The 19,286-nt window shown below is 44.0% G+C and overlaps 1 protein-coding gene across 1 annotated transcript in view; it reads right to left on the reverse strand.

Moving 5' to 3' along the window:
* LOC147716994 (protein HEXIM1-like) overlaps positions 1–19,052 on the reverse strand; it is a 33,001-nt gene extending 13,949 nt beyond the window's left edge. Inside the window, exon 1 of the mRNA XM_086923866.1 lies at positions 18,946–19,052. The gene's annotated coding sequence lies outside the window, so the exon portion shown is untranslated. The remainder of the gene's footprint in view (positions 1–18,945) is intronic.
* Positions 19,053–19,286: the final 234 nt, after the last annotated feature.

The raw sequence follows: 19,286 nt of genomic DNA on the forward strand, positions 1-19,286 counted from the left end.
AGGACTAAAATTCACCCTATCCTCGGATGTGGACCGTATTATCGGCCCCTGACTGTATCCAACAGCACATTCCCTTATCACGGAGCCATTACTTTTGCCATATCTGGTAGCTCCCACACCCCTAGGACAGCGACCTTTTGGCGCCATCCCCACAGGGGTTGAGCGAGTTAATTTAAACCTTGTTACAATTCTTAAAAGTGAAAAGGCATATATTTAATGTCCTGAGGATGAACCTGTATTAATCATAGGTTCGAAACGTCGTCGACTGAACCACACTATATGCAGTTGAAATGTATATATTGACTCCAGCAATAGTGTGTTTATAATATTGTCTGACTGTGAATTTACTACACAGACTGTTAAGTTGCCTTGTCTGTTTTCTTTGTTAGTGTGTCAGTTGACATCGGCTGGTGTCCTGCTGTAACACTTTTTTATAAAGGTTTCTAAAATTTGTCTATTACAAAATAAATCTGTCCGGCTGGACTAAGAATAGTGTCTATTTAGCCTATATTGACTTGACATCATTGCCCTGTCTAGGGACCACTGTCCTGTTTATAGATATGATCATAGGAAGGTGCATAAAGTAGTAGCGCATTTGCAGACTGCTATAAAGACGACATGGTACTGTTTTGATTGGCGTGTATGGCCCTCACTTTGAAGATCCGTGGTTTTATCATGACTTGCACGCTAGCCGTGCGCAATATAGCAGTTTGCCTCAACAATGGGGTGATGATTTTAATTGTGCTCTGAGCCCAGAACTACATACGTCTCAGAATCCCCCAAGGCACCCTTGGGATTTTGGTAGCACGGATATTTTTATGGCACGAGCACACGCACTACTCCAACGTGCATGACGTTCATACCAGCATTGAGTATAGGCTGCTGTCTAGTGGCTTGGCCACCAAGGTCCTTCCTTGTAAACATTTACCGGGCACCTGCCTATTCTGATCATTCGTCTCCATTGCTGGAATTGGCGTTAGATGCTTGTAACTGTTCAGCTTTTCCTTGGAAGTTCCTGTCACACTCCCTTCTTGATGTAGTGTTTCGGGGAGAACTTTTACTGGTGATGATTTTTTTGCTAATCACGTGGGCTGCATGACTAGATTTTAAACTGTTTCAGAGGCTTTTAAAGTCTACATCTCGGTGGGGTCACTATCTGCAAACATGCAGGAGTGTTGAGGTCGCTTCGGAGTCGGTTGCAAAAATTGGAAGGCGAGATAGCTGGACTGGAATCCGTGCATGGTACAGTGGGTGATCGGGCACCATGGCAGTGATTATGGAAAAAATTAGAGCACTATTATGACGTGGCCGATTTTAAATAAAACATATGGGTAAATATACTACTGTAGTCTGCTAGGCTCTATGGTGAGGGGGCGCGGCCGTGGACAACCCTTGCAGCCCTCCTATGACCCAGATGGGAAGACGCCATGATATTAAATGTTAAAGCTGATTCTTAGGAGTTTGCACCTCAGAACAGGTAGTGGGGCGTTTCTAGTGATATTATGGGGAATTATATAACATGCATTTCTAATGATCAGCGGGCCACAGCTGAGTATTTAATTCACACTGCTATGAAAAGGTTGTCTAACGAGCATAGGGCATAGAGAGAGCTAAAAGGTAAGCAGATTAAGGTTACAAAACTGTTGGTGCTCTTGGGCTACGACAGAGAGATTACGAAGGATTATAGGCGTTTGGTGGCTTTTGGGTTGTTACTGGCAAAGTATCGGATCTCTATGCACTGGCGAAGGGGCCCCTTCCCACAATCAAGGAATGGCATGTAGACATGACGGTTTGTAATATCATTAGTTTAAAGGTATGAATCCTGTGAGACAAGATGCATTCCATTCATGCACTCCTTTATAACTTTCATAAATTTTCATAAAACAATGTTTGATGATCAGTAACTCATTTATTCATAGCAAAGTTTTTTTTGAAGATTTCATTTTTTTCAAAAAGTGTAATACATCATATTTCCAAATTATAGTATTGCCCAATGCATTTCAAGCATATAGCCCTTCCTCAGGGGACTTCCATTATATCTTAGTACTCGTGGTGTGGCGTGTAACGAGTTACCGGGAACCTACCACAATTTATTTGCATTCTATATTTTCTGAGCTAAAAGGTTCCTTGCACCATCAGAAATGCACAACCACACTACGGACCCGCTAACTAGTTACACGCCACACCACGAGTACTAAGATATAATGGAAGTCCCTTGAGGAAGGGCTATATGCTTGAAATGCATTGGGCAATACTATAATTTGGAAATATGATGTATTACACTTTTTGAAAAAAATGAAATCTTCAAAAAAAACTTCGCTATGAATAAATGAGTTACTGATCATCAAACATTGTTTTATGAAAATTTATGAAAGTTATAAAGAAGTGCATGAATGGAATGCATCTTGTCTCACAGGATTCATACCTTTAAACTATTAATACCTTAATCTTGGAAGCCCAGCAAGATTACCATTCGTCGCACCAACGACAATATCAATACTTAGTAAGTAACTTTGTTTACAATACTTACCAAGAGTGCGGAACCTACCACGATTTATTTGATTGGTTTGTAATATCATGTCAGAATGATGTCTATGAACTCATGCAAATTAGGAACAGACCGCGCGATATTGGGAGTCCGTACCATGTGTACTTGGCTAGAGTAGTGACTGATAAACGGAGAGGTCCGTGGTGGACGCCATGCCGGGGTAGGGTGTGACAGGGTTGATTATTTGTGAGTTGGATGGCTGTGTGTGCTCCCAGTGGATATGCCCTGGTCTGTGACCTGAGCTGTGCTCACAACGAAGTGGGATTAGTTGGCTTGTTGCACAGGCGTTTTTGGCATAGGATGGGGGTATGCTAGTTGTCTCTTCGATACGATAGGAGTCACATTGTACAGGGAAAGGCAATTGATTCAGGCTGAACTTTTCTGTGTTTTGTACCATCATGCATGTATGGTACCCTGGCATACAGCATAACGTGTTTTGTTCTCACTCCTTTGTGCTCTGTAAACGCAATGCTCCACAATGCTGATGGTGGTTTTGTTGTATAATATGATAGGTAATGTTTAAAAAAAAACCAAGCTCGTTCTGTACCATAATGGCATATTGGCACTGCTAATAAATCAGAGGAAACAACCACTCAGCCGCCTCAGTCTGTTTTTTGGAGCAGAATCAAGACTTAATTGCACTTCACAAACCATAATGGACTGTTTAAAACATGGTTCTCCTGAAATCAGTGAATACTCACAATTCTAATCAAAACATTTAATGCATGGCCCCTCTAGCTCTGAGATTCCTGTCAGAAACACGTTGTACCCACTAAAAACGTTGAATATACTCCACGGAAATATGCTGTTTAAAGCTGAACAGTTGTCCAAATTGAACACTGACCCGCAGTGGCAAAGGCGATAGCTCTGGCTGAACTCTTATAAGGTCCCAAAGAGCAAGACCTATTTGCTATGGCAATGCTTGTTGTTTATTGTGACATGCGGATGTTAAGGTAGTGCTAATGAGGTGAAACCAATGAGCAAACAAAATGAAACAGATACTATCACAAACTATGCTGCATCACACAGCATAATTTGCCTCTTCTTGCAGCATAATTTAGTCAGCCCGCCACATACTCTATGTATCTAGTGGGTTTTCAAAAATGAAATGAGCACAGCTTTCTGGCTGGCAAACATCCTCAGGGAGAATTTATTTTGACCCCCGGTTGGAGCAAATTATGTAAATAGGTCAGCGAGTGACTGCTTTTGTCAGAGAGATCCTTTTGTTACTTGCAGTTTCTAAATTACAATCCTAACATACAACAGCGAGCTATTAACTGTCATGTAAGAGCTGGATGCAAACTGCAAGGAAAAATATACAGCGTTATGTTTTTTCCCCACAGTCTTTGTTTGATTACCCTACTGTTTCAAAAATAAATTGTTATCTTTCAATTTCAGCACCTGAAAACATTACCGCATTTTGGTGCCATTTCTCAGCAAACAACAAGAGGACCCCAACCTTCTTTGCTGCTCTTTCACCCCGGCTACCACCCAGCAAACACCAGTGTTAAAGGTAAGCAAACTGATGCTATATTTTTTTACATGGGAGTTAGGGCTACCTATGTATGTGGTCACTCAAGGCCCTCAAGCAGTGTCTTTCAGTGCCTCCAGCAACCACTGTGGCACAGAGAGGCAGGAGCGAGTACGGCTCTATTTTTAGCAGTCATTTGAGATGTATTACGATAATGCACAAGATATATGTATTTATACTGAAATTTGATATTATTGCACTGCACCTTATACGTTGTACTTTGATTATTGACAGGTATATATATATATATATATATATATATATATATATATATTGGTAAGGCCAGCAACACACCATCATGACTACAGTACAAGAGCTGATTGCAAGGTCATTCCAGTCACGGCCACTTGAACAAAAACTACAGATAAAGCAATTAGGACCTCATCAGCCTGAAACAAACCTACAACAAACTACCCAGGACAGAGGAAAAATGTCAAAACGTACATTCTCAAATGCCTGGTACACAAAAGCTGATTGGCTTACAGGGTGCCCTATAAAAAATTGTCTGTTCTGCTTCCCCTGCTTGCCGTTTGGTGGTGACTTTTCTTGGACACGTCAAGGACTAATTGACGTGAAGCATATTTCTGAAAAAATAAAGCATGCGCTCACAAGAAATCTGGAAAACCTGACAAGACTGGGAATGTTGGGGGAAGACGCACCAATTGAGCAGCAGATAAATGATGCATATCGCAAATCCATTCAAAAACACAATGAAGCTGTTGATAAGAACAGACAAAATCTATCCAAGATCATTGATTGCATTGTTTCTGTGGTGCTTTCGAACTGGCATTGTGAGGCCATGACGAATCAGAAACTTCCTCAAAACCTGGGATCTTCCTAGGTCTAGTGGATTTAATGTCAACCATTGACAAGGATTTGGAAACACATTTAGCACGTGCTACAGTCTTTAAGCGGTACAAAAGGGGGTGGTGATGGACGGAGCATCTGAATCAAACACTCACACCCAGTCAAAGGATCTGGGTTTAATCCATCACTGTTCTTTAGCCCACTCTGCCACCCCAGTTCAAACATCCCATATGCAAATCAGTCTGACCCTGTGCCTCATGGGAACAGTCCAGCCCGAACTGCCAAGCCATGTCTTCCCTGGACCGGAAACAAGCTTCCGAGGACCGGAAGCTTGCTCACTTTGCCACTGGATTCAAGCAAGCCGGGCTGAAGACAGCTGGAATGCCAGAAACCGGTCCTCGGAAGCTTGTTTCCGGTCCAGGGAAGACATGGCTTGGCAGTTCGGGCTGGACTGTTCCCATGAGGCACAGCGTCAGACTGATTTGCATGTGGCCATGTCTGAACTGGGGTGGCAGAGTGGGCTAAAGAACGGTGATGGATTAAACCCAGATCTTTTGACTGGGTGTGAGGGTTTGATTGATTCAGATGCTCCGTCCATCACCACCACCCCCTTTTGTACAGTCTTTAAGGGCACCTCTAATACAATACAAAATGAACTCCTTGACTGTATGCTCAAAATTACAGGAAGCCATATTGTGCAAGAGTTGCGAAACACAGACTTTGTGGCTATTCAGGCTGATGACACCACTGATGTGGCCACTAAAACACAGTCCATGTTAGTGTTTCGGTACCTTGACAGTGACAGAAACGTTGTGGAGAGGTTCTATGGTTTCACACATTTAAGAGACTCTAGTGCAGCAACCATCACTGAAGCTATACTGTGTCAACTGGACTTAATTTTCCCGGACCTGCCTCAAAAACAAAAACTTATCGCACAAAGCTATGATGGTGCGTCCGTAATGAGTGGAAGCCTTAGTGGAGTACAGAAACAAATTAGAGATGTGTACCCTAATGCTCATTTTGTGCACTGTTCCGCCCACCAACTCAATCTTATTATGCAACAGGCGATATCAAAGATCAGAGACACGAGTTTTCTTTCAGGATACCGGAGGCATAGCAGTCAGTCAGTCAAAAATGTACTTTATTTGGTTTATCACAACCATAAAGCATACATGTACAAAATTCTATTAAAATAACGGCAGGTTAAAAGTTCATGTAGTTAAAATTTGTTTTTGCATTCATTAATTAAATACTTCCTCCCATGCCTTATCTGTGGTCTGTTTCTATTTTTTGGAGAAAATTCTCTACAGAGTTCATAAATTTTACCCCGCGGCATATTAGAATGTTTGAACCTGCTCCCATCCAACTGGTCACAGCTTGCCTGCAGGTACGGATCTGTTGCATCTTAAAAATAGGTTTCAATAAATTCTTCCTTTTTTCTATGGAAGATTCACATGTGCACAGGAGGTGACACAAGGTCTCACTGTGGTAGTCACATAACCTACAGCTTCGTCCCTGATGTGTGACTTTCCATGATGGGATCAAGTCTTTGGAGCAGTGGTCTCCCATTCTGAGGGCCATGAATTTTGTTTTTAAAGATAGCCGGAAGTGCGCTATGAGGTAGGCTTGAGGTTTTAATTGTTTGTAAGAATTTAAAACGGTCCATGCATGGCGCCGCTTGGCCAAAGTCTTTTTATCTTCTGTCAAAGATAAAGCTTTTGCATTTAATTTGCAAATCTTTTTGAAAGATCATTCTTCCAGTGGTTTCTTCCAGATCTCCTCTATTTTGAGGGTTTCTAGTGATGCTCGTAGATCATTGCCCCATGAGTTGGCTTCATGTCGGTCATATTGTTTTTTAATTTCTTGCCAACATAAGTTGTTTAAAGAGCCCATTTCCGCAGATCTTAGTTTCCAGCACCATTTTACTAGCGCAGCTTTCCGTTGGTATATTTGATTTTGTAAACCAAATTCCAGTCTAATTTGGGCCGGGGCTGATCCTTTGTATAGATGGAACACAGATTTGTATATTTTTGTCTGGAGAGTGTTTAAAATTGCTGCTTCTTTTCCATGCCATATTTCCAGTCCGTATGAGAGTGATGGTAAGACTTGGGCTGCCATTACCTTTAACAGGTGGTCGTATGATGGACATTGCAGTTTGTCTTGGAGGACTTTATACGCGAAGCTCAATGATTGAGCTTTAGCGGTGATGATTCTTTTTTGGTCTGAAAGTGACATGTTTTTGCTTATTGTAACTCCCAGATATTTATAAGCAGTTGTTTCCTCGATTTGTCTGCCTTTTGTGTGCCATTTGAAAGATCTTCTACAATTGCCCGCTAGTCTCACCACTTGTTTTTTTGATGTTTAGTTCTAGGCCTTCTCTCTCAAAATAATCTGTTAATTCTGATATCATTTTTTGTAGGCCTACTGGCGTTTGACTTAAGACTACTATGTCGTCGGCATATTGGAGAAACTGAATACTTTCATTGGCTAATTTTGGCGGATGTCCGTTTGCATTCTGTAGATGGTCTTTTAGGTCGGCCAGGTATAAATTAAAAAGGCTAGGGGAGAGCACACAGCCCTGTTTGAGGCCATTAGTTATTTTTAATTTTGCAGATATTCTTCTTCCGTCTCCCAGTTTTATTTTTGCCCATGTTCCGCTATATAGTGCCATTAACGTTTCCATTAATGCCGGCGGTAGACCCCAAAGATTCAGTTTTTTCCATAAGCGTTTTCTGGGGACTCGGTCAAAGGCGGCTTTCAGGTCTATGTAGCAGGCTATTAGTCCAGTCTTTCTTTTCCCTGCTCCTTCGATTAATAACGACAGTGCTGACAGGTTGGTTAAGCAGCCCATACCTTCCCTGAAACCGGTTTGGAATTTAGGTATTATATTGTTGTCTTTTATCCAAAGTTGAAGTAGGCATAGCAGCATTCTTCACACGTTCCCCCAAAAGAACAGAAGCCCTTCATGAGATTGTGGACAAAAGCGTACCAAGGGGATCCTCAACTCGTTGGAACTTTCACATTCGTACAGTCAACTTTGAACAGAGGGAGGGCCTTGAGAAATGTTTTGTCGCCATAGCATCCAGAGAAGACTTTGATCACACAAGTCAGAATGAAGCACATGGCTTTATTAGAACACTACAAGACAAAAGAGTTTCAGTTCTTACTGTTTTTATTTCATGACATAATGCGTCATGTTGATGCGTTATACGATCAGTTACAAAGAAAAGACATAGATACTGTCTCTGTGAAAGCCAATACACCTACATTTGTACAAAAGAAAAAGAAAGTGAGAGATGAGGTTGACAATTTAGAGAGCAAACTGCCGGAGCATTCTATTTTTGCAAACCGCAGACAAAACATCACCTCTCTGGTTCGAATTGGAAAGGAGATATGTGACATTGTAATTGTGCAGGCACAAGAACGTTTTTCATTCACAAAACATTTGGTGAGTGCCACTTTATTGCAAAGTAAAGAGTTTGCACAATATGATGAATCCTTCCCTGAGCGTGCTCTGAATCAGGCGGTGGAAGCATATCCTATGCTCAAAAAAAGAGCAGCTGAGAACTGAGTTAACTGTACTCTACGGAATGCCTGTGTACCGGAAGGCCACAAGCGCCTTGACTTTGCTGAGTTTAATTCATAAACTGCATATGGAAAACTCACTTACAGAGACAGTGACTTTACTAAAAATTGTGATTACGACTCCAATGACAACAGTAGAAGCTGAACGATGTTTTTCGGCCTTAAAGCGCATACAGACATTCCTCATGAACACCATGCTAGAGGAAAGACTAAATGCTTTGGCGATGCTATCTGTAGAGAGCAAGCTAGTCCAAAAGATACCGGACTTCAACATGAAAGTAATTGACAAGTTTGCTACACTGAAAGACAGACATGCTGATTTCATTTACAAAAAATGAACGCTGCTACTTGTTTGTTGAATACAAAAAATTCTGATAGAGGTAAGAAATGCATTGTTATCTCTGTTTTTAAAAGTTTTGTAGTGCTTGTTCTATTTGGAGACTACACAGATTTGCTCACCTTTGTTCATTGGCTGGACCCGTCTCCAGCAGGGTGAACGATTCGTTGCTTGTGGTGCCTATCAAACCTTTCCCCTTGGCAAATTGCGAAAACCTTTATACCATTTATGTTTGGGGTACTTGCATGGACCTATGTGAAGTGTGTGTACAAGGCTCAGCTCAACCAGAATCACGGTAAAAGCGCGTTGCTCTGCCTCTTTTATATTCAGTATATGGTTAGTCCTTCATGACCACTCTTTCCTGGCAGATTATTCTTTGAACGTATAACCTACAGAAGAATACGCACTCCTCTTACTCCTCTCTGGGAATAGAGTGGTGAGCCATACTTACCTTATCATTGTATATCCGCATCGCTGTGGCGGCTTTTCCCGCTGTGTGCGGCAATTTTCAAAAAGCTGCGTTACATGACGAGCTCAGCTCGTCATCAGCATACGAGCGCCGTAGCTGATGACGAGCTGAGCTCGTCATCAGCAGCGAAGAGGTTAAACTGACATTGTGTTGGACCATAGTGCTCATAATCTTATCCTTCTGTTGCACAGGGGTACAACCCATGTTAACCTGCCATTTTTCTACTAGAACCAAGACTGAAAGCTGTGTAGGTTGTATATACAAGTGTGTTCATACCCTCGGTTGTATAGATAAGAATAGAGTGTAACATCTTCCTTCCTTTACAGCCTGCCAGTGCCTATTCTTCAAGAATTCACGACGAGGTTCCCACGCTCAAGACCTGTTTTTCTTCCCCCGCCTTTCCTTGTTTTGTTTCCCTGTTTTCCCCTGGCATGCCATTCGTTACTCTAGAGTCTAATAGAGTCAGAAGGCCGTAGGGGAAGACTGTGGACTTTTCTTCAAGTTCCTGACGCTCCTGCGGAATGAGCCTGGCAACCATTACACTGCTGTGCAACTTCTACTCTTAGAGCTGAGATTTCCATGAAAGTCTTATAGTCCGAATTCAGCTCCTGCGCATAATAGGACGGAATGTATGAAGCTCTGTGGTTATACTGAATAAGCAGTTACCTATGTTATGCCATCTATTAATGTAAAAACTGCACTTCACAATTGCTTTATTAACCTTCCTGCTTTCTCAAATTTGCTTGAAAATGCACGATTTTTCTTCTTTTTTTTCAAGATTTTCTTGGGGGGGGGGGGATCGCATACTGCGCTCGCTCGCTACGGTGCTGTATGCAAATCACTTTAAAATCTCACCCACCGCCCCTGCTCAAGGTGTTTGGGGTGTTCTCACTCTGAATCTATTAAGGCCACATACAAAGCTAAACTCATCTCCACTGTTAGTTTTGTGTGTGAGATCTAGAGTTACACGCCCTACACTTCCATCTAGAATGCAGAAACCACATTTCTGAGGAGTTTTTTTAAAGGCTCCCTCATGTATTCCCTCCGAAATAGTCCATGAGGAATTCAGTCTGGAATACAGTTCAGTTTTTCATCGTGTTCGTTGGTTACTCCTGTGGCTCTTGATTTGGTTGAAAGAAACTTGGTTTTAATAAATTGATATTAAGGGACTGTTTGGGTCAGGGTTGCATATCTAGTATTACATGGCTGCACTGCATTAGTAGTACTTTTGAGAGACCTTGCAAGACCTGAATTGTTCTTTGACCCAGTGGGTATTGTTAAGAAAGATATGTTTTGGGTTAAACATGCTATCATTGCTAAGATGAGAGCAGAAAAGAAAGTTCTTGAAATGGGAAAGTGCTCAGTGACTTATCACTGGATCAAATCCACCAGTAACGGAACTGAATTTAACCCTAGATGTGCCCTGCTACCACAGCAGGCTTTTAACCCATTTCAGGCTGAATCAGCTTCCTCTGCTTATGTACAGTCACGCTTAGTGGCATAAGATCTCCGAGCTCCCTGTATCAGGGGCATTTTCTCTATTAGGGCAATGCCGCTGCGCCCCTCTGACATTCCTACACATTTACATACCATATTAAATAGATTTATATGATACGATCGTATCGCTAAGTAAATTCTGGGCTGGGGTGTGTGTTTCGGGCTGCCGGCCCTGCCTGGCTCTGAAGCAGGAGTCAAAAGCCAGGCAGTTAATCAACTTTCGGAACTGTGAAGGAGGACGCAGGGCTATCTGTTGTAAAGCCCTTCATTGCCATTGTGTCGATGGTTGCATGCACTCTGTAGGCCAGTAACTCAATTAACATCGTGGGCGTGTGAGAATTCATATGTCCGTCATTCAAAGGCGTAGATCCCACCCTTCGTCATAAGCGAGTGGATGTAAGCACGTCTAATCCTGTGCCTTGTTCTCAGCAATGGTAAGTGTTTGCAAGCTAAAGTTGCGTTACGTATATTGTGCAGAGACCCCTCATCACGTTAATCTCCCCCATAGTGACACCCCAGGCCCTGACTGCATGTAGCTGGCCTCGTTAGAATAGGAACTGCAGCATTTGTTCCACCCCAAAATGGATCCAAATAACTAGCAGGGTTCGTACTAGCTCCCTTGTGAAGTTGATTTAAATACCACTCAAACAAGGTGAGAAATATGTGCTGACAGTTCTCTGATGTGACAAAACCGCCCGTGGCTTTAGGCAAAAGTAAGAGAAAATAAAGTGCTTGCATTTGGGGGTGTGCAGTGTATGCTTGGGGGCAGTGAAGTGACAGATGCAAGGAAGTGCATTCAGGGAAGAGTGAAAAGAGGAGGTTTAAGAGGAAAGAGAGGTGGTTGAATATGTGCAGATGGAGAAGATGTGCAGATAAAAAGGGGATACATATCCAACATAAAGCACACATAACTGAAGACCAAAACTCCATCCACAGGCCTCAATGGTATTTAATTCACAGACTCACTATTTCAGAATTGAAACATTTCCATTGTTAATTATTCATACCAAATCATTGTTGTTACTCATTTATTTTAAACCGCTAACACCCATTGACAAAGCCAATCGTAGTGTAAGGTTTTAGGTGTAGATTAGTTATGTCATGTCATTTATCTGGATACAATTACATCTCGGAGAGAAACCAGTAAACCAAAATACTGGTCGGTTGGCACACTATGGGATTCATAGAAATGTATTTGACTTATTCCTTTATAGAGGGCCCCTACTTTTTTCATCCCACTTAAAGACCTGTCTGCACATATTTCTATATATGACTAGTTGCATACAGCAGCTGCCGATGCTTCCCGAAGCTTGTTGGTTAGAGCATTGTTTTCCAAAGTTAATACTGCATGCAATGCAAGACAGTGGGCAAGCACACATTTTAAAGTGCAAAAGTTGTCACGCTGTACAATTTACACATTACATAAAATGGTGAACATATTAATGCAGTACGATATGGGGCAGTTTTGAATGTGTTTAATATTTCAATACTATACTTTCCCACTGCTTTATAAGCCTGGCTTTATCGTTACATTCATTTGCTTTGAAAATGTACCATTTGGGAATCTTTTTAGGTCTCGCTCCTAGCGTTACACTGCGCGGGCTTCAGAAATGGACCCTGGAAATGAACACGCTTGTGCGTGTGTTTTTCTTATGGTCATCTCTGATTGGGCTTGGAGTGCGTGTTTTTTTGTAACAGAACACGCAATAGGCCATAGGAGGTCGCTTTGCTCCGCCCATGGCCAATTGGTGTCTGGTACGCGCACCATAGCCCATATGTCTTCAATTATCGTGCCCAGAAGCGATAATTGAAGACATATGGCTTGCAGTGGCGCGCACCACTTGCAGGCGTTTTTTTTTTTTCATAGCAAAAGCGATTGCTTTCAGTGCTGCTTGTTTTACTGAGGGCTCAAATACAAGGTGAGGTATCAACATGGAGTATGCAAGCACTGTCCAACCTTAAAGGGGAGATGAGCGGACGGGGGGCATCTGTAAAACCTTCGAGGCCCAGCGGGTCAGTCAAAACATCTCAAGTAAGTGAATGTCCCCCTACCTTCTCTAAGGAATGGTGTCTTTTATGGAGTTCAATCTCCCTCGAGAGAACGCCTGCTGCACGCACCAAGAAGGAGTCAATGTTGGTCATCATATCCCCTCCTGCGACCCCCGGTGCAGTCTTCCTTTTCGCCATATTTACCGTATTAGAGGGGACCATCTCACTCTGGTTAGAATACAAAACCCAAAGGCAGAAAACTCCAGGCCATGAGAGGGGGCCTGGCTCGACCTCCTCCAGCCGTGAATGAGCACAGACAAGCCCGCTCTTCGTCCGGGGGGGGGGGGGGGGGGGGGGGTTACGAGCAGGCCAGACAGCTCCCAGGCCCACGGGGTGGCAGACGGTGAAGTGGAGGGTGATAGTTGGACGGCTAATGATGAGGATAGTAGGCCTTCGCTGCTCCCCACGTCTGAAGATCACGTTGTTAGATATGTTAGTTCCGCCCTCAGCGGTGGGGGCCAGCCTTCTCCCAGCCCCGTTCCTTGGAGAGTCTGATGTTCTTCTTTATGTCTTAGTGGCGAAAGGCGGCGGGCAGCAGGAGCCAGCGTGTTGTGTGAGAAGTGCCGCTCTCGCTATTACACAAGTGGATCGGGGCTAAGATAGAGAATGCGTCGCCATCTAGGTCAGATGGAACAGGAGAGGGAAGAGGCAGATGCCCGCTCAACAGCCAGGCCACCTGTGTCCCTCGGAGCACCATGTTAGTAGGCCTCCATGATAGATTTGAGCTGGATTTGCGGGCACTCCGGCAACATGTCAGGCCCATACCGCTCACTCCCTCAAAACACAGGGATGCTGATGAAAGAAGGGAGGATGTCGGACCACTGGGTGCAGGCTGGGCTCCCCCAGCAAAGGTATTCGCTGCAAAACCAATAAATGTGGGAACGGCACAGGCACTGGATCTTTTAGGAGAGGATGAGGAGACAGACAGCGCAGCACCCAGCCTCCGCAATCCGTTTAGTGTACCCAGGAGTCGCTCCAGCCTCATGGGCGGTGCGATGGTGGCCGTGTTGAGAGACGTTACTCTGCCACGTCTGCCGGGGTGCGATGGGTGTTAATCTCGACGTGTAGGTCTGGGAGGCTAGGCACAGGTTGGCCCCCACCACATGGTGCGCGGGCCTGGTGGGCCTTTCAGTCCTCAATAAGCAGCTCCAGCAATCGCTCACAACGGGTGGCAGGCAGCTGTGCCGGCCTGATGGTGAGTCTACGATGTGTGGTTGCAGACCCGGATGGCCACGTGGACAATGTGTCCTCCTCCTTAGAAGTGCCCACAATCAGCCCGGGCCGCGGAATCAGCCAAGCCTTGCCCGCAATCTCGGGGTGCCAGTCCAGGCCACACAGTCACAGCTAGTCACTGAAGGGCACAATGGGTGAATGGTTGGGCTTTCAGCCCAGGCAAAAGGCTCAAACAATGCCGGGGTGGGGGTGGTCGGTAAAACGTGGGCTGTCTGTGTAAGGGTAGTTACTGCCGGGATCAGTACGGACGATGGGAGATCATGGGTCGTGGTGTAGAGCAGCTCTAAAACACATCCAACATCTTTTCATAGCTGGCCACTCCCCCACTGCCAGACTCATTTGAGTAGTTGACTGCGCAAGTGTCATTAAGTGGTCAACCACACACACACACACACACACACACACACACACACACAAGCACACCGTCAGTGCACATTTTCACCAGGCACAGACACCATCAGTCGTCCGTGCACTCGTTCACTGAGCACAAACACCACCAGCCATCAGTGCTCGCTTTCACCGGGCACAAAAACCACCAGCCGTCAGTGCACGCTACCACCAGGCACCTACCACCAGACTTCAGTGCACGCCTTCACCAGGCACACACACAACCAGCCGTCAGTGAACGCTTTCAACAGGCACACACACACACCACCAACTGTCAGTGCACGCTTTCACTAGGCACACACCACCAGCCGTCAGTGTACGCTTTCACCAGGCACACACACCACCAGCCGTCAGTGCACGCTTCCACCAGGCACAAACCCCACCAGCCGTCAGTGCACGCTTCCACCAGGCACAAACCCCACCAGCCGTCAGTGCACGCTTCCACCAGGCACACACACACCAGCCATCAGTGTATGCTTTCATCAGGCACACACACACACACACCACCAGCCGTCAGTGTACGCTTTCACTAAGCACACACCACCAGCCGTCAGTGCACGCTTTCACCAGGCACACACACCACCAGCCATCAGTGCACACATCAATTGTTAACGCATCCACAATTAACTATTGTAGCAATCGCATTATGGCGCACTTTACTTTTAAACATATTCATCTAAAGCGCAGCGTGCCACCATTGGAACAAAAATAAATACACATTTTTTTGGCCTACAATTTATAGAATTTTGTTGCAATTGGTGTTGCAAAATTTAGCAATGCCAATAGCTCAAACTTAATTGATGAGCGACTTATTGCATTGCAAATGCTTGTTTTAATTTCTTTCTTGGGAGAGGGACCCACCCTGGATCCCAGGTTTGTCCATTAAACCGGCTCACGTCGCTCGCTATATAAAAGCCATGCCCAACGTTTACACCTCGCCACTTTCAAATGTCACCAGCCGCCACAGCCATGTATGTGTCTGTGACATGTTCTCTAGCCCGACACTTTGGAAATTGTTCTCATATGCCCTAGATTCAATACTCTTCCAAGCAAATTATTCGCCCACGCCTGAAGCCACTAAACTTTAAACAAGTACATCCTGCTTTATTGTATTTGCAATCCCTGCCCATGGCAACTGTGGGTTTTTATTTATCACGGTTTTTATCTGGTGTTTTACAATCTAGTGTTTGATGTGTTTTAGAATTTTTTACTCGTAATTTTATTATTGCTGTTTTATGACATTTTATGTACTTTTATGATTTGCAATTAAGAAACACTTGACTTGACTCAAATAACATACTCCAAGTGTATAATACCTGGTCAGCTAATTGATCACATCACATTTCAACGCCAACTCGCTTTCTATCACCAAAGGCAGGGACAGCCTTTGTGCCATGGAGAACAAAACTTAGTACCCCCCACGAACCCAAGCGTTCCACTACCAAGCTCCACCTTTCCAAAGCCCCATCTCCAATGTCAAATGTTATGCGGTTATTTTCACTGAAACAACTTCTGACAAGCTGAAGAACTGATTCAGTTTGTTAACAATGTACTGTGCAAGGTAGCAGAAAGGGAGCCACAGATTTCAGGTTCACGCTAGAATAGGAAGGCTCAGCAGGTGCTATCTGGCATCAAGGAAATAACATACGCAGTAAGTGCTCCTAACTCAGCATAAATTAGCACTCCATCAGCATTACAGGTATTATAGAAAATCAATAGTTTTATCCCAAAACAGTAACTTGACATTCTCGGAAAATAAACAAATTCTCCCTCAATGGTGTTTGTGACCAATCATATGCTAGAGATCCTCTTTGTGTACTGTTAATAGTCACCACACATCAGGATGCCCGCTTTTTGCCAGAACGTCCATGTGCCAGGGGAAGCAAAATATGAAGGAACAGAATGCCCATAATATACAGAGAGCCACTTAATGTCTGGGGGGCCTATGAGAGTGAGGTGGTTATCAAACAAAGGGTGAGGCTGTGGCCACCAAATGACAGGAGCAGCAGCCAGAAGATTGTCAACGGATACGTAGGTCGTCTCTTCCAAATCTCCACATGCAAATCAAGCACACACATACACTTGCCCTTCTGTCCTTTCACCTGCCCTTCTATCCTCCTTTCACCAATCTCCATTCTGCTAGTACAAGAGGCTGTTTGTTGAAGACTCGAGGTAATGAGAATGCACAGAACCAGCTGCATCCTTGTTCACTAGACTAAGGCAACAGACCAGAGGAGTAGAACTGGATTTAGCATTCTGGAGAGACTTTGGATACAAGTTTATTGTTAGGAGGAGTAAGCCCCATCTCCATGGTATTGGATACAAATTTCGGCTCCTGGGAAGCAGAGTATGAGCTAGACAGCCCCACTAATTTGTGTCCAGGAAAGGCTGAAAAGAGATCAGCAACAAGAAGGTTGTAAGGAGTGCTGCACTCAGATGCCAGGAAGGGCAGGCTTCCAACTCAGTTTAATGTGATAATTCCCTTGTGTCCAATTGAGGTTTTAGGCCCCTGGAAGAAGTGCAGGGGACACTGGAGAAAAATTCTCCAATCATCTACCAGGGGAACTCAAAGTGGTTTAGCGATTTGGAACTAAAGCTAAAAAATAATGTCACAAATTGGAATGCTAAACTAGAAGCCCAAATCCTTAAATCTTCACCCACAGATGCGCCGAAATAGGTTCATCCATTCAAGGATGGGGAACAAGGCTCAATGTTAGGAGGGACCATCCCAAATTAAATATATTTATATGTTTTTCCCTGGAGTCGAGTGGTTGTATCACATCCCCTAGGAAGGCAGATTGTGGGTGGACCTCCTCCAACTATACCTCTTCAGGGGAGCTGAAAGGGGTTCAGGTCTTATGAGATGGGGGTTCAGCCCGAATCCAAGGAGAGCGGCTTCCCACACGTACTTATTTGGTCTTCATAAGGGCGGGAGAACGACACAGAGAAGTACAGACACACACAAAAATAAAAAGGACAATGAAAAGATTTCATTGCCATTTTATTTTTCACTAAGTTAGTGCAGCAGCCTGCCCCAGAGTCAGAAGATATGGAGTGTGCGGGGAGGGAAGGGGGGGGGGGGATTTGTCCTCTGGAGCAGTGGCTGATTGGACACGCCAAAGTGAGCATGTCATTTTGGTGGTAGACAGAGAGCTGGGTGGAGACCAAGCGCATGCCACCGGTGCCTGAAGGAGCATCAGCCCACTCCATCCAATCCTGGTGCTGCTCTCATGCTGGTTAACAGCACGAGAGCAGCGTCTGGATTGGTAAGGGGAGCTCCACAGCAGACTGCAGTTTTAGAATGCTGAGGAGGACGTGCAGTATTAGGTTAAGTACCTTTTATTTAAATGTTATTTATTGTAAATGTTTGTGTAGTTTTTTTGGGGGGGGGGGGTTGGAGGGAGGGTTGTTTTATTATGGGCTTTTGGAGGGAGTGGGGGTTTTACTTTTTTGGGTGGGATGGGGGGAGTGGTGAGGTAAGACGAGCTCATACATGTTTAGGCCTTAAGGCAGTGCTAGTCTGATGTCAGAAAAAACCACCCTCAATCCATTGGCTTTTCACCAAAAACATTTCCATGGTGTCTAGTGGGTCTAAAAGGTATAAAAGCACTATACAAGCAACCAGTATAACGTATGTCTATTGATCTGTGTGTCTACATGTCAAATGGTATATGGGTGCATGCAGGTTGTGTGTGACTGAACGTGCGTGTGTGTACAATTGTCTGGAGGAACACTGCTTTCTTTTCATTCATGCATGTAAGTTCTATGCATAGATAGGCATGCATATCATATCTACTCGTAGGTTAAGGGTTAATGAATGTTTGCATAAGGTTATGTGCATACAGTGATGTCTGTAAAAATACTGCTTCCCTAAATGTATGCTTGTATGATCTTTGTCGAGATGGGGAGGTCTACAAATTGAGCATTCAAAAAACTGTCAAACTTATAGGATTTGTCAATGCATGTCTTATTTTCAAACTCATTGTCACCTTCATCATATAAACAGCCCTTTCACACAAGTTAGTGTAGATTTGTTGTGCATTCTATTTCTTACAGGGGGATGAGTCTATTGAATTGTTGTTATACCATGAACGTGACTTAGTGGGAAAAGCGCAAATCTGTCACATAGCCAAATAGACTCATACTTTGCGATATCCTCTTACCCATTATCCAGTAATGGCATTTTAACCAACAGCATTTACCGTACTGGTACTTTCAAGTCTATAGTTTTAATGAGATATAACTACAAGTCCCACAACACAAGATATGGAGAAAAATCTAGACTGGATTAATTTTGTCACTTGTGAGAATGGACCATTTATAAAGTGCAAGATTTTTGGTGCTGAAATAGCTCAACAAACCCATCGTCTTTCTTTGCATGGACTCGCCCAAACACTGAATGAAGCACCTTCGTGTGGACCGTACCATTCGATGGAATGCTGATAAAAATCACAATTGCAAAAACAATAAGGGTAAGCTTATCTGTTTTTCACAAAACTTACCTACGCTCATACGGAGACAAGGTCTCTACACAGGGTCCAGTCTCTCTGAAGACCCAAGTATGCCCTCGCTGGCAATCCTCCGCCCCCACAAGGATTTATTATATAGCAGCGAAAATCACCGCGCTTCGCGTCTCAGCGCCAGTCGACTTTATACGTTTTCTGGGAGTTGTAGTTCTTAGAGACCTTTGTGTACCTTTGGAGTAATGGCTTTCCGTTAAAACGGGAACTACAATTTTCTAGCATTTTTGTTTCTAGTGTTTACCCAGCAGTCATCATGTCATGAAAATAGAAAGAAGACAGCCATCCTACTGTAGTTCCCTTTCTTGTGATTGTGTTTATTT

This window comes from Lissotriton vulgaris, chromosome 5, assembly GCF_964263255.1.
Source record: "Lissotriton vulgaris chromosome 5, aLisVul1.2, whole genome shotgun sequence".
In the NCBI taxonomy this organism is placed as follows: Eukaryota; Metazoa; Chordata; class Amphibia; order Caudata; family Salamandridae; genus Lissotriton; species Lissotriton vulgaris.